The following is a 25,084-nucleotide window of genomic DNA, read 5'->3' on the forward strand; positions in this document are numbered from 1 at the left end:
AAACAATACAGCAAAAAGTCGTTGATGGACAAATGACGGTCGTCGAAATGCAATTGATGTTGAACCTCCTCATCCAAAGATGTTATTCATCTATTCATGGTGTGGTATAATATTCATATCAGGAGGTCAATATTACCTTGGCAGCTCTGCAGATGTGAAAAGATATAATCAGCGTCGGCAACGAATCGTGGAACAACAATATTTCGGAAATTATCAAATTTGCCAGGCCCAAATAAATTATCGTTCGCCGAATGTCAAATTAAAACCTTTAATGACATCAGAAAATCGAATACTGATATTAATTATTTTCTCAAGTCTCATCATCGATAAAATAACGACCGACATTATTTTTTCACCTTTTGCATCTATAACAGCATTGATTTCCGCTGTATTTCCAGATATTCCAAAGCCAGCCGCACTTAATGCAAGTTGGTGCCATTGGAACATCTGTCTTGATGGCACTGAAGACTCAGACGAGGCAGGGTGTAGGGCCGACCTCCAAGGTATCGAAAGAAAAGAAACGGGGTACGGGGATTACGACTACTAGATATGAACCCTTAAGGTACAGGTACATTAGCAGACATTGAGTCTGCGAATATCGGGAATGTTTCGCTAAGCAAGATTTTCATGCCCAAATTACGTGATGCTGCTTTTCGATTAAACATCATAACGTTAGAGAGCTTTTATGCGCAATCAGTTGCCAAACAACCAAACCCAACTGAAATTGGTAATCTCGATAGAAGTTCCAGTAAAGGTTCTCACTGGATTGTATATGCTATTGATCCACTACTATATAGCAGTCCAACGGCATAACCGTCTGCCATTTCAGACAGGTGAAGAATCTAAAATCGCAAATATTTAAAAGAGAGCACATGCTGTTAAGATCAAAGGTAAACATGATTCAGGTGAGATTCATTTGTCAGCCTATGCGACTAACGTTGCGTTCAGAGATCTTATCTACTTGGCTGTGGTTGACAGGTATTATGTTTTTTTCAGGATCAATATCGATGGTTAAAGACGAGAAATATTAAGTGGGTCCATGTCATCAAGATAGTTTTACATACGACCATCGATAACATAATGGTATTTACTGATAGCAGAAGAATCAGAGATGCAGGTGTATCAATATAGGCAATCAGAAACATGATCAATAAACACATGACGAAAAGCGGCGATACAATATCCGATGAACACAGAAAGGAAATAGGACTGTTCTTAAGCGAGTTTGACGATGACGCGTCAATGTGGAAAAACGTGGAATACAAAGACATTACAATTGATAATAAATTAACCACGTGGCGAGCTGAATATGTTGTTTATGTAAACAGTTTTACAAATCTTTGGAAAAACCTTCAACCACAGAATAAAATCAATGATGATCTTTTTGGAAGTGGAACGTTCGTCGACGTAATGCTCGCTGGAATCAATACAAAATATCAGTGATTCGGTCAGTGTTAAAATGTCAATTACATCGATTGACAGAGCAGATGCAAATATGTCTGGCGCGACCCCTTACGCTGCTCAACGTTTTAGAAGGCTTGAAGTGCTGTAAATCATACAGCCTCCCATTATCAACGCTGAATACACGGTGGGGTCTACATATAATAGCCACAGCAGTTGCAGATGGCATTACTGGTATTCTTAATATTCTCTCGAAAATTAAATTAACGTGTGGGACTCAGACATTACGCAAACACAAATAAATGATGTCGACGACAACAAATGCACATGCCACTGATAGCATCGGGATAAACAACTGTGAAATATTCGATGATAAATGTATTGCAATCAGTATTATTTATCTTTCCGTTCGTAAGTCATTGACGACGCCACATTTAGAATCCGTATACATATAAGAATAACCTCTAAAATAACTAATCGACTGGATCACATTGTCGCTAACAACGCCGACGACGACTTCAATTATATGAGACACATAATCACATCAGGAAATCAACATTAGCTTTCCTCCATCAATACAGGCATCTAATATAGATTTCTTGAGACCGCACTGGCACAATTACTAGTTTATCACATATAGATATCACGCAACATGAACTAATGCAGAGTGCTACTGAGCGTAATCTTGTGTTGATATATATCAGCGATTTCGGACCCAGGAGTCTCTTAGACCTCTGATTGACTGACAAATACCTTAGTAAGACTTAATGGCAAGGGGCCAGCTAGTAAATAGAAGCTTTGGCACCGACCCCGCGCCCTGCCAAGGTATTTACGTACCAAGGCTAAGATGAATTTGTCATAACTTTCGTTTTTATTTTTTAACGGAGTAGTATATATGTGCGGCCGGTCGCACTGTATCTATATACGGAGCCTTATTTTTTTTTATTATACTGCTTTGATACAGCAGATTGAGTTGTACCATCAGCTACACTCTGTACTGAAGGTGAATAACATCAAAATATTTTCCGAAAGAGGATAGTGAGGGAAATTCTTTTCTTTCAGTGGTTAAGAAATTTATCAGGCCAACATTTCGCGCATTTTCCTTTTTGTATTTTTTAGTGGTACCCCGTCTGATATTCTCGTTCTGATTAATACCCTGAAGATTTTCTATCCGATTTCCAATATCATCAGCATTAATATGATCCTTAACAATGGTGTTATTAATGAAGCCGTTAATACATTTATAAACAAATGTATGATATAGATCCTTTGCTCTTTTAACAATGACTCTTATGTAACCGGTTTTACAAATAAAACAGATGGGTCTTTTTTCAACTGCAATGTCAAATTACAAAAAGGCGAATGTGATATCTTCGGAATAAATCATCAATTTACACTTGCTTCATTGGTACAGATTTTCTTCAAGTTAATAATTATATATAACTAAAATAGTATATGTCACTCATCGAACAAAGCGAAGCTTTGCCAGTAAATATGTTTTTGTAGAGATAACCTGTAAAATCATTAATGTGTGTGGCCTCAACCTCACGACCATTTCGTTATTATACAGTTAAGCACAAAAAAATTATTAAGCACAAAGTTAAGCACAAATCTCAGAATTAGCTCTACATCCACACAATATTTAATGCAAGGTCCTGGCCCTGAACATTATCTCTGAATGTTTTCAAAATTATATCCGCAGTACTCGTAATAGCAAGGTTTTTTACATAGGGTTCTTGATCCCATCATCCTCCAGTTAAAGCTGGAAAGGGTGCCCGTTACATTATTATATAATAAACTACACGATCTTTAATTGAATATAACTTTGTTTTAATTATATAATAAGCTGATATCCCTAGAATCATCTCATTTTAAAATATCGTGTACTTATTTTAAATCTAGAATCAGAGAGTCTTTACGTCAGAAGTTGCAGGCATCGTGGAGTGATGAAGTGAATAACAAACTTCATCAAGTCAAGCCAACACTAGGCGAATGAACTCCTTCTTACAGGCCATCCGTAGGTAGGAAATAGTCATTGCAAGAAATATAATTGGCCATACTTATATAATCCCTTCCCACTTGCCAAACGACGAAGACCAACCAGAGCGTGTTCTTGCAATGAACCATTCACTGTTGAGCACTTTATGTTAGTGTGTTTCTACCCACAACCAATGTTCGATCACTACTTCATTATGTATGACCTGAAGGAACATTTCGATACAAAAAAGTCTCTTTTTTGGAGTTCGTGAAAGAAGTAAGTATTTATTTTAAGATCTAGAGTTTATGCTATCACCTTGGATATTTGTATCTACGGTTTATACCGTCCGCCATACTTAATACTTTTTCATCTAAATCTTCACTAATACACACCATTTACATTCCCCGTTGATAGGGAAGCATTATATGTTACCCTTACCATCTTATCGTTTTGCTTTTAACTGTTTGAATTTTCCATCGTTTGTTGATAAGAAACCTTTTATCTCTTATATATAATCTTACATATAACCTTTTTAAACAGCGCTAAATAGCCTAACAGTGCTGCTATGCCGTAAAAATACAATCAATCAAACAATCAATCAACATCCGAATATTTTCAACATTATATCCGCAGTACTTGTAAAAATCAAGGATATTCTAATGGGGTTGTCGATCCATCATCGGCCACTTAATGCAGTTATTTTTGGTTGTTGTGCGCGTTACTTCATTATATAATAATCTACGCGATCTTTAATTGAATATACATTCACTTTAACTGTATAAAGAGCTGGTGGAATGTAGGAAAGGACTTAAGTGATAAATATTTTCAGCTAACTGTAATTAAGGCACTGTATCCTCGATTAAAACTTGCCCAAGAAAACGAGAAATCAGAACAGGGTATTAGAAACATTGAAGAAGTTTGCAAGATTAACTATGCTTAAGCCCCAGATAGCTACTACAAGGTTTGATTTTTGCAGAGTAACTGACAAGACAAAAGCCCTAAAATAGCATTTGAATTGCAATTACACGTGTATATCAGCGCGGCTAAGGAGGAGTTTTGGTAAGGTCGATCAGCACACGATTGGTCAAAGTTCCTGACTGATAATCCTGGGATTGATCCAAGTGACCATATTTTCATCAATGCGTCGAAGATTGACGGAGGGCAAGTATGATTATTGAAAAGACATGCTTATATATTGTTGAACACGATGGGATTAATGAAGCTCATCATGTTGTCCCAGTGTAGTCTGCACATAACCGTTTTAGGTAAACATTTGAAGCCGGGAATGCTAACAGGTATTAACAGACTGTTTAGAACACTAATCATGTGACGGCATAATTTACTCCATGTATATGTTAAACGAACCTACTATTTATATCCTTCAACCGATGCAAACCGGTGTTTTAGTCTGTGTAGCTCAACATTTTATAAACACATGATGAGGAAATGGACTAGCATTATACCGTTTAGAGAGAATAAGCGAATGTGTCAAAAGGTATTAGAGAGAAAGGAATCAAAATAGAAGTCATCGCAGTGTTATAAAATATTCCGATAGTAGCAAAAACAATAAACGACGAGGGTTTGAACGTTTCCGGCAATTATCAAACAAAAAGCAACGCAATAATGATGGTCGACCGCAACCCCCATGAGTGGACTGAAAACATTACAAAATTGTCGCCTCAGAAACCACCAGATTTTATAAAGGTAATATTTTAGTGTATTTATACTGTTATTGAAAACGATCCAGTATCAATCGCGATGTTACACGGTAACGACGAATCAAATGGCAGCTTTGATCAATTCGTGCTACCATCTGGAAAGCTTTATCGTCCAGAATCTCTTCGTGAGCAGAAGGCACTGGCAGTATTAAAATTCAACGAAGGTAAAGATGTTGATGAATTGCTCAATAATTGTCTTACATTGTCACCTGTCATTTGATCATTTTGCACAGCAAACAATAAAAAAGAATCATTAACGTACAACGCCATTGGTCTTCAATGAGGATATACAACATTGGCTTTAAAATACAAAAAACAAAATCCCCATGATTAATTTATGTTGCTATGATAGCTTGTTATCATGCAAGCTTTCTTCGAAAGGATGGATGCGAAACGTATTTTATGCAATTTGGTCATCTGATGCACGAAGTAACCCAAGTTGAAATACGTGGTCCGCTGACAATGAATCCCATTGATTTAACTGGATTTGCCGAGACCACATCATTCGATTTTGTCGAAAATATCTATCCGGTTATTCCTGCTTGGTTTGTTCGTATTTTTAATAAGCCAGACCCGAAGATAAATCCACTACACTGCTGAGTAAAAACTAAACAAGGGTGGGCTGCAGTGGGTTTTATTAGGGTGCATGCATGGTAAGGGGATGCTGACATTGTTGCCAGTGAGTGAAGCAATAATTTCGCATATACCACAAGAGAGGGTCTGGCTGCCTAAACCAGAAAGCAAGGATAAGGAAGAGATATCTTTTGCAAAGGATGTGGGCCGAAAAATCTTTGGCAAATTTGAACGTGAAGTTTTATCTAGATCCTGAAGATATCATGGAGTTGAAATAACGACAAAATAATGACTGGGCGCATTCTAACACAATAATATTGCAATCCTGGAATTACGAAATCAATTAAATAATCTTGAAATTGAATGTTTGACGAATTCATTTAGTTTTCCGACAATGTGTGTTGTGCGAAACATCGATGCAACAAAAGAATCACGACGTAAGTAGCAATACATATATAGGATGTGAAAAGATGGCCGCTAACGCTTAAGCGCCTTGAAACAGCTGTTTCCTTTTTTAGTGCCGTTTTCATGATATTTGTGCTTGTTGCCTGTTTTATCTTCGTTATTGTGTTCATTATGTACTGGCTGTTAAATTCGTATACGTTTTTCTTCATATCCTTGTTTTGGAAACGAGAACAATTAGACTTTTTCTCAGCTGTCTTGCTCCACTGCTTGTGAACAAACCGCCATCAGTCAGCCCGTTTATGCCACGATGGACCCTCACTAATTGCTCTAAATGATCACTCCTTGGCTCTCCACACGACATTGTGCTCTAGACTAAACGAACTGGGACCAACTGCATCATTACCTAAATGTAAACAGAAGCGAGAAAAGAAACGTTGTTTCAAAGCTGGACGGCGTAGAACAGGAAGAAGAATTCAAGTTATCTCCCTTATTTCGGATAAACAATTTAAACAAAATTCGACCGTTAATTTAGATAACATAATTAAAATCCCAATTAATTCGTCAACCTTTGTGTCAACTATGCAAGGTATACTTCTGCGTACTGCACTATTCAATGCCCTTTCAGGAGGACCACCGGAAAAGCGCACAGAAATAGGTAATGTTATCAACGACCAGAATATTTACATCTTTTTCCTGACAGAAACATTGCTTAAAACATCAGGCGATGAGCCCAAGTGTGTGGATCTAACACCCACTGGTTATTCCATCAAGTCGTTCCAACGTAATTCTCGCAGAGGTGGGATTGCTGTCATCACAAAGAACTCTTAACCACACCACAACATTCAATTTCGACCACACATCGTTTGAACTAGTCCAAACCACACTCACACTGGAGCAAAGGTCAGTCCATTTTTTCTGCCTATACCGCCCTCCTCCTAGTAGAAAAAACCAGTTGGCTGAATATCTCTTTTTGCAGCAGTTTCCGAATCTTGTAGACTATGGAAATTCGACAGGTGGCAACCTAATTATTCTTGAAGATTTTGACTTTCACTTTGACTGTCCCGGAAACCCAAAACCATTAAAACTCATAGACTCCATTATTGTTGTCAACCTCAAGCCATCAGTTAACCAACCTACCCATAAACATGGTCACAGTTAAGACTGGATTCTTCATCGACCTGATGATATAAGTATACGGTCCTCCCTGGTATCCCATTATCTTGCATCAGATCATCTCTGCATTATATGCCATATTGATGTATCAGTCCCTAACTCTCCACTTATATATGTTACTAAGAAAAATATCCGTATGATAAATAGAACCAAACTAATGTACGACATCCTAGCAAACCTTACCTCCTACCGCTGAACAATTTGATAACTGCCTGCGTTCATTGCTTGACAAACATGCCCCGGCTACCAAGTGCAGAGTATCAATTCAAAAGTGTTCTCCATGATATAGCATTGTTAGGGACCAGCTTCGCACTGCTAAAAGAGACCGCCGTAAAGCTGAGAGCCTTTGGCTTTCCACCAGACTCACCATTCATAAACAAATATATGAAGCCGCTAAGAAGAATGTCACAAATATAGTCCATGCAGCGAAATCAGCCCACTATACTACTAAGATCATGGAAAGTTCCAGCTGCAAAGAGCTCTTCGAGATTACTAACAAGCTACTGTCAAGGAACAAATCAACACCACTTCCAACTACCGTCTCTCCAGTCGACCTTCCGGACATGTTTGCAAATTTCTTCCGTGACAAAGTACAAACCATTAGAGATAAGCTTGACACCACAATTTTAATTGACTCGTTGTCACCATACAGCTGGGTTACAGAATTTGAGCGGCAACCATTAGCAGCATTTGAACCTATCTCTATGGATTTCGTACGTACAATCCTGATGAAGAGTGCACCAAAGTCATGTGAACTTGATCCAATTCCATCATCACTGCTCATTGAGTGTTTAGATCCAGTATTGCCTTCACTAACTGATGTTATTAATACCTCTCTCTCATCTGGGAAATTCCCATCATTTTGCAAAACTGCCATTGTAAAGCCTCTGATGAAGAAACCAACACTAGACCATAACAATTCAAAGAACTACCGCCCAGTTTTTAATCTCCCATTCATATCAAAAATCTTAGAAAAGGTTGTTCTATCCCACCTTGTATCTCATCTAAATTCAGACAGCCTTTTTAGCCATGTACAATCTGCATATCGCCCTTGCCACAGCACTGAAACTACTCTTCTAAAGGTACATAATGACATTCTCTCTGCGTTGGATAGCGGAAAGATTACAGTCTTCACCCTCCTTGATTTGTCTGCAACATTTGACACAATAGACCATGATATATTACTTCACCGTCTCGAGCATGAATTTGGCATTGATGATACAGCCTTACTGTGGTTCAAGTCCTACATGGTCAACAGGACACAAATTGTATCTGCAAATGGAATACACTCCAGCACAGTTCATCTATGTTGTGGTGTTCCACAGGGGTTTGTTGTTGCACCTGTTCTCTTCATCCTGTACACTCAGTCGCTCTCAAGTGTCATAGATCATCATCCAGTGTTTCACCAACTATACGCTGATGACACCCAAATATACCAATCTAGCCACCCAAGTGAAGTTGACGCTACCATCCAAGGTGTAGAGAGGTGCATTTCTGATGTGAAATCATGGATGACATGTAACAGGCTGCAGATGAATGATTTTAAAACTGAGACCATTCTGATCGCAACACAAAGACTTTCTCATTCACATCCTTTACCTAAAACAATAAATTCACACAATCAGTACGAAACCTATGTGTTACTCTGGACAGTACTCTCACATTGCACCTACATCTCATGAACATATGCAAGGCTGCATATCTTGAGCTGAAACGCATCAGCTCAATTTGCAGATATCTTTCAGTGGATGCCACTAAAACACTTATTCCATTATTGTCAGCTGCAACTGCAATTATAACTTCTATCATCCAGTAACAAAATCTCTAGGCATCCAATCCAATTTTTATTTCAGATCGTCTAGCATGATAAACATCAGAAACCTACATTATTTGAGATTGTCTGCCAATCTAGACATCAAAAACCATCTGATTTTAAAATGCCATATACTGATTTTAAACCTAGTATGAATTAGTCTTTATGTCAAAAGTGGAGGGCATAACAGAATGATACAGTGAACAATCAAGTATCTGCAAGAATTAGAAATGGTCATACATATATAACCCAATCCCACATGCTAGAAGGCAACGACCCACCAGAGTGTATTTATTGCAATATACCATTCACTAAATACTTTGTGATAGTGTTTCGACTTCCAACCAACGACCAATCAGTACCTCAGTGTACATGACATGACATGAATGCACTTTTAATACAATAAACGTCTCTTGTATGAAAAAATTAAACTGAAATAAGTAAACATTTATTCTAAACTATAATTTGTATGCAATCACAATGAACATTGTTATGAAATGTATATACCGTCCTTTATATCTTTTCATCTAAATCTTCATTAACATACACCATTTACAATCCCCGTTGACTGGGAAATTTTATATATTACTTGTATCATTTTATCGTTTTGTTTATTTAATTATTTAATTCGCTGGACGATAAGCAACGTTTAATCACTTTCATATAATCCTGCATATAACCGTTTTATGCCCCGTGAAAATACAATAAATCAATCAATCACATTTTAACGTACAATATGTACATTCCCCATTAATCGGTACGCTTTATACATTACTCTTGCCATGTTATCGTTTTACTTTTAACTGTTTCGGTTTCTGATATCTGGTCGATAAGAAAACTTTTATTACTTTTAAATGATCCTTCATATAACCTTTTTTTGGCACTAGATAGCCTAACAGTGAAGGTGCACCTTACAAATACAATCACTCAATCAATCAATTTCATGCGGTGTGTTTCGATGTAATATTTGTTATGGCTGATAAGCGGCTACACCATGCCGCTTGATGACGACCAATTCCAAGTTTTTTGATTGACACATCACTCTCCAAATCAGCATCATAGTACGACTAGTACCTGTGCCATATTTTCAACTGTGTATTAAAAGTATTTTATCCATGTTACAAAATTGACAAGCAATATGTCGTTTATTAAAAAAATGTATAATCTCCTAAACGATATGGATGAATTCCTTTGAAAATATGTAAATAATGGTTTGATTGTAAAACATGCAATCTTTTCGACTCTGTTACCCAAATCTATGTGAAGCAGAGTGTTGCTGTCCTGACGCAAAAGCTAATCTGTGTCTAATTAACATAGTTCGTTTGCTATGTGTTCAAACATAATATTCATCGTTAAGGGCTTGGCAGTAAAGAAACATATGCACGACTCTATATGCAACTAAAGTTTTACAACTGTTCCGTTTATACTCATCCATTGACAAAATTGAGCACACTGTTAAATAAGCAGTGTTTTCGAAGGACCAAGCTTTATGACGCAAACATTTTCCGAACTTCCAGAAAATAAAGTGTTCAAAATCACTATCAACACTTGCATAATGTAAACGTTCAGGTCTTCATTCAAGTTTAGATCTCCACAGTCCTTCTTCGAAACTTTGAGCTTGAATAATCATTTTTCTGATAAAGTTTGGCGTAGTGTGTGGAGTGTTCACATAAGAAGTAAAACGTTCGAAGATGCTATTTCACAAGAACACTGTATATATATTTAAATAAAAACAATGCTATAAACTTGAGCATCAGAAAATCAATAATTCTTCTGTGAAACAAAATTGTCCATGGTAATGAACCATTAGCTGTGCAGACGTTATTGATGAAAGCTACTTATCATCTGATCACATCTTCCTACGATGAAACATGCAAATATATTGAATATATACAAAAGTAAGAAATAAACACTCCCTGCGATTCAAGTCTATTTTTACGGCTTCACAGTGCAACACTAAATTTTATAGAAATAACAAACTAAATGAGCAAATATAACCGCCGAAACAGTTGAGACATATTGCAAATATAATCCTTAAATATATGGATCAAGACAAAATATGGGATGAATGGAGCTTGAACACTTTGTATGACACACTAATATTAGTAAAACATACATTCTACGATCGAATCTGAATGAACACAAATTCAACTGCTACGCGAGGAATAATGTATAATACCTTCTCGAAGTTTTGGTTACAGAAGAAGTAATCATAAAGAGATATATTAACGAAATCGCTTGTGTGAGACGGGTTGTACACAAAAATATGTAATGCATGCTATACTACAAATTTATAGAAATAGAGAGCACAATAGTAAAATCAAATAGCATAGCTAAATTAGAAACTGTTAGGGACAGTACGATATTGAATACAACTCAGATACATGGCATGACATGACATTATGTAATTAAATTGGAAGATATTATAAATATTGTAACTGAATAAGACAAATGTGTATCAAAACTACTTTGACTCTTTATATAAAAGTTTAAATTTTAGTTGCAATGTGGACACCTTGACGACTACCAGTTTCACGATAATTGAGGATCCAAAAGGGTATCCATCCATTGATTTTTCACCAGATTGCCAGGGTGGATGTGTTCGAGGAGTGATCGTTGTACAACTAGCTTGAATCACATACTGTTTCCCTTCGTTTCCACCGGTACTAATCCAAATGGAGTGCGCCGTTAACGCTCGGTCTCTCAGTTCAGTGGATCTGAATCCATTTGCCTACCCACTCAACGATTTTATTTCATAAGATTATAAAGACGTTGAGAAACAAGAAGTGCAAAACGGATCTGATTGTCCTTTTCAGCAGGAACAAATCCTGGATCAAAGAGTGTCTCGATCTAGTTATAGATCTAACAAGGAAGATCCTGGCCGGGCCGAATCTTCACAAACACCGTCGAATCCATGTGTTCCGCCCTAACCAGGACCATCTGCTCCTTCTCGCTTAGTTCTTATCCCAAGAGCCTTACATAAACAATTCAACCGTTCAAGCACAAGCTAGGATCTTTTCTACACTAACGGCTTGAGGATGGAAGAAACTGAATCTCGAATATCGCTTCACAAGTGAAACCTTTCCTGGCTTCTACCTTGACAATTTTAAAACAAATTCGCACCTTTATTCAAGATCTCGCTGAATCTCCTTTCATACAAAACCTATGTTATGGTGAACTTTGCTTTGGCTTACGGAGACAGTGAAACATATGCCCTCTGTTGACCGATCCTACCTTCATTTTCGATAAGATGGCTTTGTGTTCATTATGACAACTCGGTTTCACCGCCAGGAATTGGTTACTGTCAGTTGGCATTCAAAATATTATCATACAGCCTCTCTCCTGTATTGTTATATCCCACGAGACTTTCAATCAATACCAGGTACTTTTGCGTAGAATTTATCTAAAGCAGACTGAGCCAGTTTGTGGAGCCCAAAGATACCTCTGGGAGAGCGGATATAACCCCTCTAGCTCGTATCGTATCTGAAGTGTAATATGCAGCTGCATACTATGATATGTCAGCTAGAACAGAGTCGCCTCCTGAAAATCTCTGCTCATGAGAAACGTTTATTCTACGAAACAAATGTCCATGCCTGTCATACCAAACACAGGGTTGTGTAACATCCCAAAAATTTGCCTATTTATTTTGATAATTCATTTATGCTCAACTGAAGTTGACTTTTTCAAGCCTTCATTTTTTGATGGAAAATGCGGAAAAATAATAAGCACAATATGAAATAACAAACGAAAATGTTTGAAAAAAGTTATTGCAGTACAATTATTTATGGAACATACATAAACTATAGCTGGTAAAAAAAACAAGTTACGTAAAGCGAAGTAAGACAATCCGGAAACATATGGGATTTGTGTTAAGGATGTCTATGTCATCTATCTAATTTATAATAAAGTGATACTTGTGATATTTGGCTTACTCCACTCCGATTATTTAGGGGTAATTATTAACGATTCGTATCCAAGGATTCAGTATCACTTGTTGCTTGCACTGTATCATTTGTTGTTGATTAAATATCATCTGGTGGTGATTTAATTATAAGTATGCTTAGTAAGCTATCCTAAACACATCTATTGCGAGTTATTACACTTACATTGATGACGACATCATATATAACGACACCTGAAAGGACACTTACGACCACATGGAAACCATCTTGAAGTTTTTCGAAAGGCTCAGCGAAGAAATTCTGTCAGTGGACTTGAGTAAATGTTACTCTTGCCGTGCTTGGGTTACAGTTTTAGGACATCGTGTGGGCCAAGGTCAAATAAACCAGTAGAAGATAAGGTTAGGCCGAGTTATACTTCCATCTGCCTATCATCAAGACGCAACTGATGCGAGATTTGGGTATGGCTGGTTATTACTGGAAATTTTGCTCCAACTGACCCATGATTGCCCAACACCTGACTAATTTATTCTGTAAGACGTTCAGGTTTGTCTGGCTAGAAACAATTCAGGAGGCCTTTGATAAGTTAAAGGTCATACTCAAAGGTGCTCACATTCTGTCAGCTCCGGACCTAGCAAAATCATTCGAAACGTCTGTAAATGCAAATGATGTAGATGTTATTGGAGTGCTTTGCAAGAAGAAAACTATGGTGTAAATCATCCAGTTTGCTACTTTGAAGGAAATTTAATAGGCACCAGCGAAATTAGTCCACTTTAGAGAAGGAGTTTTGGCGGCTTGGATAATGACCTTGCAACACTTTGAGTTATATGTTATGGGTTGTTTTCACAGACGTCACGACTGAGTAAGCAAAAACCCACAATGCAACGCGAGCGCACCTTGAGCGACCATCTTGAGTCCCTAACAAACCTTTATCAACATTAGTCATTCATGTATATTCAAGATAATAATTTGATTAAACTGTCGATAAGGACATTTACTTCATCGTAACAATGCATAGATTATACTTAAAATTAAGTACCATATAGCACGAAAATAAAAATAAAGCTGGACGTTCCCTTGCTTATATCGAAAGACACAAGAGAAGTTGAACCATGATCGTGCATATTGCTATGAAACAGAAATTCATTTTTTTTTTTTTTTTTTTTTTTTTACAAACAGACAATATTTAAATTTTTAAAATGTATCGTATCATATCGCTAAGCTTGTCATATTCAAAGAGTAATTCCAGACAATGATGTTCGGGATCCAATATCAGTTACGAATTAAAATTTCATAGCATGTGTTTTACGCCAGAACGTTTAGGTACAAATACTTTTCGCGCCAACATGTGTTTGTGCCAAAGACAGTTGACAAACCAATTTAATTAGCATGGTCAGATATTGTATTTGTGGTGGGGATGAAGGACGTAGGATGATACTGAACGAAAGCGATAACCATTCAAAGAAGTTTCATCTCCAGTGTGTTCAAACAAAACACGTGCCTAACGGAATGAAAATCAAGCAAACGTCAGGTAAATCTAGGAATGTATTTGTTCTGTAGAGCTACACGCTCTTATTGTGCTTCGCTTCAAAACAATGAGAAAGTCATATTACGACTGCCTCGTTATTCTAAAATTATGAGATATAAGTCTTTGAGAATCCTTTATTGACTCCGATTTTATTGTGGTGACCATATATTGAATTAAGTGCGTACCTGCTGGTTCTTCAATCAATGTCAGCTTTGCAAATGTCGTTCAGAAGATATCGTGATTTATTTTTATGATATTTATTCGCTGTAATTATCGGAGTGGAAGATCTCTAATTGAGACTGTCAGTACCTATTAGATTATATGCTGTTTTCAAGAACTTGACAATTTAGATAATTGTATTGGATTATGTGAATTTAAGAGACTCTATGATATTCGTTTTTCAAGAAATGATTACAATGAAGAAAAGGAATTTGTATTTAGAAATGTGACTCTTCAGAGGCCCTAGAAGGTAAGAACATAAATGCATTATAATCTTCATTCGGAATACCCTTGGATAGCTTGATTTTATATTTTATTTAAAAGTGCTTGTATTATGTAAACCTGAATGCTTTTGGGGTATACTTTGTCTTGTTGCTTCTGTTTAAGCCACAAGATGTAACATTAATCATAGGCAAGCAAAAGCTTAGCATTTATGTATTTGCATAATTGTTAATGGTTGGTGATGGGTGGACAATGAATAGGAATTGTATAATACTAATATAATCCTTTTACACAGAAGAGTTACATCTCAGTAACATTAATCTGAAGTGGCATAATTTATGTACAAGTTTATAAACTGACGTAAAATCCTTTTACGCTGAAATGTAATTTGGATCATTTGATTGGATGCAAGTAATTAAATAACTTGAATTAAATTCTACCAATCATTTTCGTTGCGCCCTTTTCAGACCTTTTTAACTGTTATAAAGCTGGCAACTAAGACACCGGCATAAAAAGTAGCTTTGGACCCACCCATGCTTCCCATTCATAGTGGAAACCGGATAATTGTTATGTAGTACTTCGAATTGCACAGCAAAAAAAATAAAAAAATAAACGTGCTTGCAAAATAAGGGATATAAGAGCTAAACACAAAACAATAAATGCAATTACAGTCTGTATGGCTTTTGAAATCACAATTTTTAATATTTATCTTCCTCTTCCTACAAACGGATTCAACTATTTCATATGTTTCCGTGTTTTGTTCAACCTTGTTATATGTTTCATTGTCGAAATGATAATTCGTATTCCATGGTTACATGTGATTTGCTTCCACTCACAAAATGGATCATATTGGACACATCCTACGACACAAAAATCCATCATATTCACAGTTTAATTCCACAATGTTGTCAGAGAAGTCGATTGTTCGGATAAAAACATGTTCCATTTAACCGCAAAACATATGCATTTTGTAATATATTTTCTGTCAATCAACTAAACAAAACAAATTTCTTTCAAATAGGTAATATTACATTCTTTATCTTTCTCTTGAAATGTATAACCTACACCAAAATTTGGTGTAAGTACCTGAAGGCAAACGTCTTGATAATAATTTGCCTAAATCTAACAACTTAAATTTCAGCATGAGGCAGAATCCAATACTGAAATCGTTAACATCGTGTTTTCGTAAACCACGCAAAAACAGTTAGGTGTTAGAAGACGGAATGGTAATTGAGCTAATGTGGTTTTCAGTAGCATCTTAGTGGCACAAACGTGAGAGGAAAACTTCATTTGTATGTTTCAAATGAAATAAGACCTACCCCGCTTAGAAATAACTGACTTTCAAATAGACAGTTTCAGATTTATACCATTTCACTTCCTCCAACATACATTTATCTAACTTATCCGACAAGATATCTGAACTGTAACTGTGAATTACTTATTGTATATGTACGAGAAACATGAAATATATGGTCTTGAAAAATGATCTGTTTATCATTTTGCTGTTTCCAAAATTAGTTTCATGCCCTCCTTGGAAATGTTATAAGTGTGGCATTTGTATCGCGTTCCAGGTAATTAGAAAGGAAAACCTGTCGGTTATTCCCCTCTTTGATAAAGGGAGTTTGCATGTATTTGCATAGTTTACAATGAGCGTGTTTTAGACATGTTTACCTCCTTTGACGATGATAGCCTGCGAATATATGTACGATTACGCAATTCTTCAAGCCCATACACAAAATCCGAACCTATATCAGTGATCACCAACTTTTTCTCCTGCTGAAGTCGACATGCAATGGCACAGGTCCAACTCCAGCTACCTTACAGCTAATGTATACATTGTATTGTCAAGTAATCCTTCCGATATAGTCAGAAATAGAGGGGAAAAAGTGTCACTCACCCCTAAGGGCTTGCTGTCGTTTGGTTCTCCCTGTTCCTGTTGCCTCGGCACGTAAACAAAAGAAAAGGAAATAACACGAAAGTATCAACGATAGTTGTCAAATGATATTATGCTATTGCCGTTATAAAAAGCACTGTAAAACGATGTGATTCAACACCACACTACTTGAAACGAATGAATGATTTCAATTTGAAATACTAGACAATATAAATATACAGGCTGTGCGGGTATGGGTTTTCAAGATTATTTAAAGTCAGACAATTATTTACAATGTGCAGTTATTCTTTTAATTGTATAGATCAGCAGTAAAAAATGTCGTTCCCTCTTGTATTACATACATCCAGTTAAAAATGCCATAACTGCATAAAATAATGTGATTTTTATAACGTGTCGAGGGTATCAAAGTCCATGATTTTGATTCAAACAGATTTTTTCCTCAATGAATAAATTCGTTTATATGCCTTTGATTGTGATGGTAGTTATATGGTTTCCGTAGATGAAAAGGTTTGTGTTGGTCTCTCTTTCTTCAAATTTTGTAGCAACTACAACATCCACATGAACCGGTACCATGCTAATAACGGTCAATTCAGTAAATATTTTACCGTCAGTTTTTAAGGAAACCTTAAAGCACTTGCTAAAAGCCTGGTTGGTATAGTATAAATTGTTTAAGCCCCATTGCTCGTGGATTAATATGAGAGAGAGAACAATAATATCCGTTTAATGTTATGATTAGGCATGAAGACTTCACGGCAGTTCGTTCATATATTTTGAGACGAACGTTAATGACACTCCTTACTTTTTCCTCATAAATTTATAAATGGTCTTAAAGACCATTAATTTTAAGTAAAATCGTCATCGCGACAAGACGATGACGCAGTAAAAATGCCTGTTGAAAAGGTAAATTATGCACCGTGCAATATGTCAACAAACCCGTGGCGCCTTCGTAAGATAAGATTTTAAGTTTTTATTTATTGACATGTCAGAACATTATCAAAACAAGAATAATTACTGATTGCGGTAGGGGGTCCTAGTGGCCGAGTGGTCTAAAGCGCTCTCCGTCACGGATCACTGCCATCTCACCTCTGTCTGCGTGGGTTCGAGTCTCGGGCTCGGCCAATGTGGATATGTGAGAAAGCTTGCCGGTAGCTTCTCGTGGGTCGGTGGTTCTTTCCGGGGTTTTCCCGGGTTCTTTCTCCACCATTAATACTGGCCGCCAAGTATAGCCTCTCTTGTGCTGAAAAATGGCGTTAAACCCTATAACAACAGCATCAACAACTAATTGCGGTAAATCTCTCACCTCTACAACGCTCTTCATAGTCTCAGCAGCCACACAGAAGATACGATCCTGCCAAAAATGATCGTAACCTACAAATTGTTGGAACTTAGGGCTAAGCCAGATAAGCCGATACAGGACATTTCGTTCTGCAATACAAAAGTAGTGTGACCGAGAAAAAAAGTAATAATTAATTACTAGGCCGTCGTGCGAGTGTGTCTGATACACACGAGTGCATATAACACCGATTGAGTAACATCATTTTGTGGTAATGTGTGCTTAGTGTTGAAAGATTATAGGTTCGTGTGTGCGGGCAAGGCGATGGGTGCCGTTTACCCGCGGACCTGGTTACGAATCTCCATAGCATACGAATTTTAAAAACAATCTCTAATCTGCATGATAGTATTATTTGTATTAAAATATTAATTCTGAATACTATTATCAAGCATTATTCTATAGAAATCCAGGGATTATTCCATTGACTTTTATGTCATTTGATGTTTTTCATTCTCTGACAGTTTGACATGGCTTAGAAGACAAACAGAGCAGGCTCTACTAAAATGTTTTCATTTCCATCCTCTCGTTAAATTCCATATATCTATGTTTACAAACAATTACTGGAAGCAACACACTTAGATATGTGTTACCGCTTACTTATTTCAATAACGGAAATTTATTTTTCAATGTGGTAACAAGTGCAAGGAACATAGTCAATTCATTCATGGATTTATAATTTATAACCCGACTGTGACCAAAAAGCCCTAACGCGGGCATCATCAGCGCCCTTCATGCTTAACGGACTTTCCATACTAACACGGCACCATATTGCGTACATTACGGGCGAGTCTGTTTTCCTCAGACAACAGAGTGACATAGTTTATCCTATTTGGTAACTGACGGATAATTCCGTAAATCACCATCATGTTGCAGACTGCTCCGGTGTCCTAGTGGTTACAGCGTCCGCATCGGATGCGGGAGGTCGTGGGTTCGAACCCCGACCGAGTCATACCAAAGACTTATAAAAATGATACTAACAGCTGCCTCGCTAGGCGCTCAGCATTAAGAGGTTAGTGTTTGGACTGGTCGGCCTCGTGTCAGGACAATGTGTCTGGGTGGAACATCATGATACATGTATGTGGCATGATGCCCCATTGCTAGACATCACTGTAAACTGCCACACTACAGACATAGTAGCGATATGACTGCAAAATTGTTAAAACTACGTTAAATTTCAAAACATACACACACATCATGTTGCGAAATACCTTCGCACTCATGAACATAGAAATTACACCGCTTGCCAAATCCACGTGAAAGACAAAGTTGTTGTTGTTGTTATTTTCCTTTGCTTGATTCGACATTGTAAATATCGAAAGGAGACCACTTAATATTTTCCTTCGATATAAAAATATGCGTAGTGGTGAATGCACCCTTTTGCTCAAAATGGACTCGTCCAGGAACTGCAATAACTGGCGAGCCGGGTCGGCTTTTACACATAAAACTTCCTTTTGGAATAAAACGTACAAACGATAACTGTTAGCCCCCCACCCCCCACCCCACCCCACACACACACACATATTCAGGTTTGAAAATATGAATCATTAAATGAACTAAGTTATATGTATTTTTTATCTCATTTGTGATTTTTTGTAATCGATGGGGGATACAAAACAAATGTGAATGTATATTCAGACTATAATATATGTGCATATAAAATAAACATTTACGAGACCTTGCTTTGTCTGTTTTAAATGATATTAAATATTTTTGCAAATAATAATCAGAAGATTCTTATGTTTTGACAATATGACTCATTGAATAATTAATGTAATTCATTACAAGGTTGAGCACAAAAACATATTTAACGAAAACAACTACCGCCAAAAAGACTAGGCAAACAGGGGCCTCGTGTGGCCGAGTGGTCTAAAGTGCTCTCCGTTACGGATCACTGACATCTCACCTCCATCTGCCTGGGTTCGAGTCTCGGATTCAGCCAATGTGGGTAAGTGAGAAAGATTGCCAGTAGCGTCTCGTGGGTTGGTGGTTCTTCCAGGGGTTCTTCTTCCACCATTAATACTGGCCACCATGTATAGTAAGTATATCGTGTGCTGAAAAATGACGTTAAACCCTACAACAACAACCAAGCAATCGTTTCTAATTCTTGCACGTTTATTTGAAGAAAATAAATTGCATCAACAGTAAATATTTTACATCATTATCCGTTTAAAAAAGTAAATGTGCCATCTTTGTCATATCTTTTCGCGTCTTTGCGGTATTTAGTAGGACGGGCTAATCAAGAAAATGCATTTTCAAACTAATTTTGGATCAGCTGATGAAGTTTGCGGAAAATCGGTCCTACTAATCAGCACAAAGTCATACAAGGTCACACAAAGTCTATTAGTTTTGCTTAATTTGTATATATTTACTTGCATTGTACTATATTAAACTTTATTTTGACACTATTATAATTAAAATAAGCAATTTTGGATGCAAAATTTGTACAAACGCCCACTTACTTGTGTCCCTTTATTTCATATATGCCGAAAATTATTAATAAACATTCATTAGTGAGTTATTTAACAAAATAAGTACATTATAGTTATAAACATACAATAATATTATGACAGTTTTATATGACATAAGAATAATATTAACATTTAATAGAACAAAGGCAGATAGAGTATGACAGCCATGTAACTCAGCGTACGACAAAGCCAAACTCAGGTGAAAAAGCAGGCTTTATCAATATCATAAAACAACTATATTATTGACGGATAAACAGTAGCATAAATAAACAATATAATATAATGACAGTAATACATTTCATACGTTTAACAAATGTTTCATGGAACAAAGGGAGATAGAGTTTTACAAAGACTAAAATTAACCAGATATCGAATGGCAAAAGAGTGATTCAATGTTACCGAGTCAGATTTAATATTTTTGTATGATAATAGTATTAAGAGACACATGATATTAATAATATTAAAGTTATATACAATGCACAAGTTTAATATAAGCGATGTAATAAACGTGATATTGTATGATAATGATAAAGACAGATTCATTGTGACAAAGTACGATGTACCAAAGCTTTACCATTACAAAATAATCACTATAAAAACCGACCGATTATAGAAAATTGTATTCAATTTAATTAAATTTTGCATGTTCATCCTTACGTTTCAATTAAATATTTATTAACATTCGTAACCATGTATACGCGATGTACTTTCAGCGAGAAAAGATAAACTATGGCAAGATGTATATACATTACAAATAGTGAACACAAATTCATATGTAAATGCACTAATTTATTTCATTTTAATCATTACAGTGCCTTAAGCGGTAATGCAAATTTTTGTATGTGCTATTGATGATTGTCTTATATGATTAAAGAAGCTTTGTCGCGATGTAATTGGGATATGGAACTTTTTTCAAAGTAGAAAACCCTTAGTATATAAAAAAAACAACAAACTCATTTACTATTTATTTTTGTCAATAACGATGGTAACTGCGCCATAATTGGGTCCCATGGAAGGGCTGTACGTCTATTTCAGGGAATATGTGTGCATGCGTGCGTGCGTGTGTGTGTGTGTGTGTGTGTGTGTGTGACTTTATTGTATAGAACCTGCCAGTGACAAACGTTATCTTTTATATCTGCCTTTGTTATAAGTACTGATATCATTATTAAATACATAAATGTTATTATATGTATATATCACTTACATATCATTAGTAGTAGTAGTAGTAGTAGTAGTAGCAGTAGTAGTAGTAGTCTCTCAACAAGATTTTTTTTATTCAATTATTAAATCTGGCTTTATCACATTGAGTCTGCTTTTGTCACGCGATGGGTTACAACTTACAATACTGTCATATTACATCGGCCACTGTTCTATTAAATATTGATATTATACTTATGCAGTATCATTCTGTTATAATATTACTGTTTGTGTCTCAATAATATAATTATTTTTAAACAACTAGTTAATGAACGTTTATTAACAATTGTCGGTATATGTCACAACGCCAAATAAAGGGAGACCACTCAGGTTGTGTATGTACCAATCTGACTTTCAAACAGCATTAACACATTCTTTTTAAAACTTTAAAATACAATTTTATGAAAATAAATTTAACAGGTACAAATAAAACAAAAGTAATCAGACTTTGTGTGGCTTTGCATGACTTTGTCTGACTGCGGTGTTTAGTAGGACCAGCGGAAAATTGTTTAGCGCGCACCACTCGTTCAAATAGCAAACGAAGACGCATATTGATGACAAATCATAAAGATGTGAAATTTGTTGCAAATTGTTTAACCAACGATTAGATTTGGAAAAAACGTTTGAGACACACTGGTAATAAACCACATACCTATGTAAAACTTCTAGTAAAACTTTTAACGCGAACTACATGACACATCCTTTGAACAGGGATACTGTTCCTGGTGCTAAAAAATGCAAATGCGAAATATGTTGAAAAGTGTTTAGCCGTAACTCAAATTTTGGCAACATATAATAGGATACACACTGGTGACACGCCATACACATGTGAAGTATATAATAAACTATTTACTTGCAATTCTGGTATGGCGAGACAGGTGAAGGTACATACTGGAGACAATACAAATGTGAAACATGTTATAAAGCGTTTGCCGATTACGCTTTTATGACGAGACACGTTCTGATTCATACTGGTGAGAAATCATTCAAATGTGAAATATGTAGCAAAGTGTTTAATCAAGAATCCAATTTGGCAAGACACTTCAGAATACACAATGGCTGCAAACCACATAAATATGATATTGTGGTAAATCTTTCAGTGCAAACAATGATTTGAAGCAACACTTAAACATTCATACTGGTAATAAGCCATTCAAATGTGAATCATGTGGAAATGTTTTTAGCCATAAATCAAGTTTGGCAGCATATTCAAGGATACACACTGGTGACAAGCCATACAAATGTGAAGTATGTGATAAATGGTTTACTTGCAGTGCGGGTATGACAAGACACAAGAAGGTAGATACCGGTGATAAAACATACAAATGTGAAACATGCAATAGAATGTTTGCCGATAATTATAGTATGATGAGACACATCATGACACATACTGGTGAAAAATCATTCAAATGCGAAATATGTGGAAAATTGTATAGCCATAACAAAAGTTTGGCAATACGTAAGGATCAACAAAAGTTGACAAGCCATACAAATGTGAAACATGTGACCAATTGTTTACTGTGAAGCAGGATTTGATATCACACATGAATATACTCAATACGCAAAGATGGGCTGAGTATTGCAAAGAACTGTACAACCATAGTCCACAGGAGACCCAGAGGTGCTTGAAGTTCCAAACTCCTCAAATGATGATGACTTCCCCATTCTCAAAAAAGAGGTGGAGTCAGCAATAAGAGCACTGAATAATGGGAAGGCAGCTGGAGTAGACAACATCCTAGCTGAACTTATCAAGAATGGGGGAGAATCAGTGAAAGAGCTACTAACAAAAATCTGCAACAAGATCTGGCAGACATGTGAATGGCCAACACAGTGAACCCAGTCACTGATTGTAACACTTCCCAAAAAGGGCAATCTCCAGTTGTGCCAAATTTGCAGGACTATCAGTTTGATCAGCCATGTTAGTAAGGTAATGCTGAAGATCATCTTGAACAGACTGAAACCACAAGCAGAAGAAATAATCGCTGAAGAACAGGCCGGGTTCCAGAGTGGAAGAAGCACAACAGAGCAAATGTTCAATCTCAGAGTTCTGGGCGAAAAGTACTCGCAACACCAACAAGACATATATCATATGTTCATAGATTTCAAAAACACCTTTTACAGAGTGTGGCATGAGGCATTGTGGGCCACATTGAAGAAGTATAACATGGGTCAGCAGCAGAATTACAACGAAGAATCCAGTCACTTGAAATGAGATGGTACAGAACCATCCTTGGCATCTCTTACATGGACCACATCACAAATGAAGAAGTGCGTAACACCATCAGGCGCAAAGTAGGCCAATATCAGGACCTCCTCACCACCGTCAAAAAGAGAAAGCTGAAATGGTACGGCAATGTCACTAGAGCCAACAGTCTATCCACAACAGTCCTACAGGGCAGCGTCCATGGTGGCAGAAGGAGAGGTAGACAGAGAAAAAAGTGGGATGACAACATCACAGAATAGACCATGAAAAGTTTTGCGGAGACACAGGCATTGGCACATGATCGAGACAAGTGGAGGGAACTGGTCAGATGTTCATCAGCACAGTGCCTCGACGACCACACTAGGTCAAGAGACTAATGATGATGATGATGATGATGATGATGATGAATATACATATTGTAGATGAATCTATTCAGTTGTAAACAATATGGATATTATTTGGATAGAGATCTTGTTTGGCTCGACATTTTAGCACATACTGTTGACAAAGCATAAAAATGGGAATTAATGCAGAGCAAGACATGTCAGGTAGTCCTTTTTATACAGCATATGATGTCAGCACAAAGGAGAACTCAGCGTTAATGCAGAACATGACAGCTACTGGCACGAAGGTGTCAGGTAGTCTTTTTTATACAGCATATGATGTCAGCACAAAGGAGAACTCCGCTTTAATACACCACACGAGAGCTAGTGGCACGAAGGTGAGCTCTGTATTAATACAGCATATGACATCATCTGCTAGGACAAAGGAGAACTCTTTGTTAATACAACACATTGTGGTAATACATGGTATTAACATTCTGTAGCTAGAAATGATCCGACAGTTACAGGTCACCAAAGATCAGCTCCAGACTCCACACTGAGTTGTAACCCTATATGCCTTGTGAAAACATTAGCTTGAGAAAGTTGCCAGTAGCTTCTCGTGGGTCGGTGGTTCTTTTCGGGTCTTCCGGGGTTCTTCCTCCACCAATAATACTGGCCATGTATAGCCTATCGTGTGCTGAAAAATGGCGTTAAACTCCACAACAACAACAACAACA

General features: G+C 36.7%; 1 protein-coding gene across 2 annotated transcripts in view; it reads right to left on the bottom strand.

Annotated features, from left to right (window-relative positions):
- The window catches only part of LOC149787015 (uncharacterized), a 57,620-nt gene extending 40,697 nt beyond the window's left edge, over positions 1 to 16,923 (bottom strand). For both annotated transcript variants that reach the window (XR_016425073.1, XR_016425071.1), the window contains exon 1: positions 16,827 to 16,923. The gene's annotated coding sequence lies outside the window, so the exon portion shown is untranslated. The remainder of the gene's footprint in view (positions 1 to 16,826) is intronic.
- Between the last annotated feature and the right edge of the window lie 8,161 nt (positions 16,924 to 25,084).

Source organism: Sinohyriopsis cumingii, chromosome 12 (genome assembly GCF_028554795.1).
Source record: "Sinohyriopsis cumingii isolate HCF-2022 chromosome 12, ASM2855479v2, whole genome shotgun sequence".
Lineage (NCBI taxonomy): Eukaryota > Metazoa > Mollusca > Bivalvia > Unionida > Unionidae > Sinohyriopsis > Sinohyriopsis cumingii.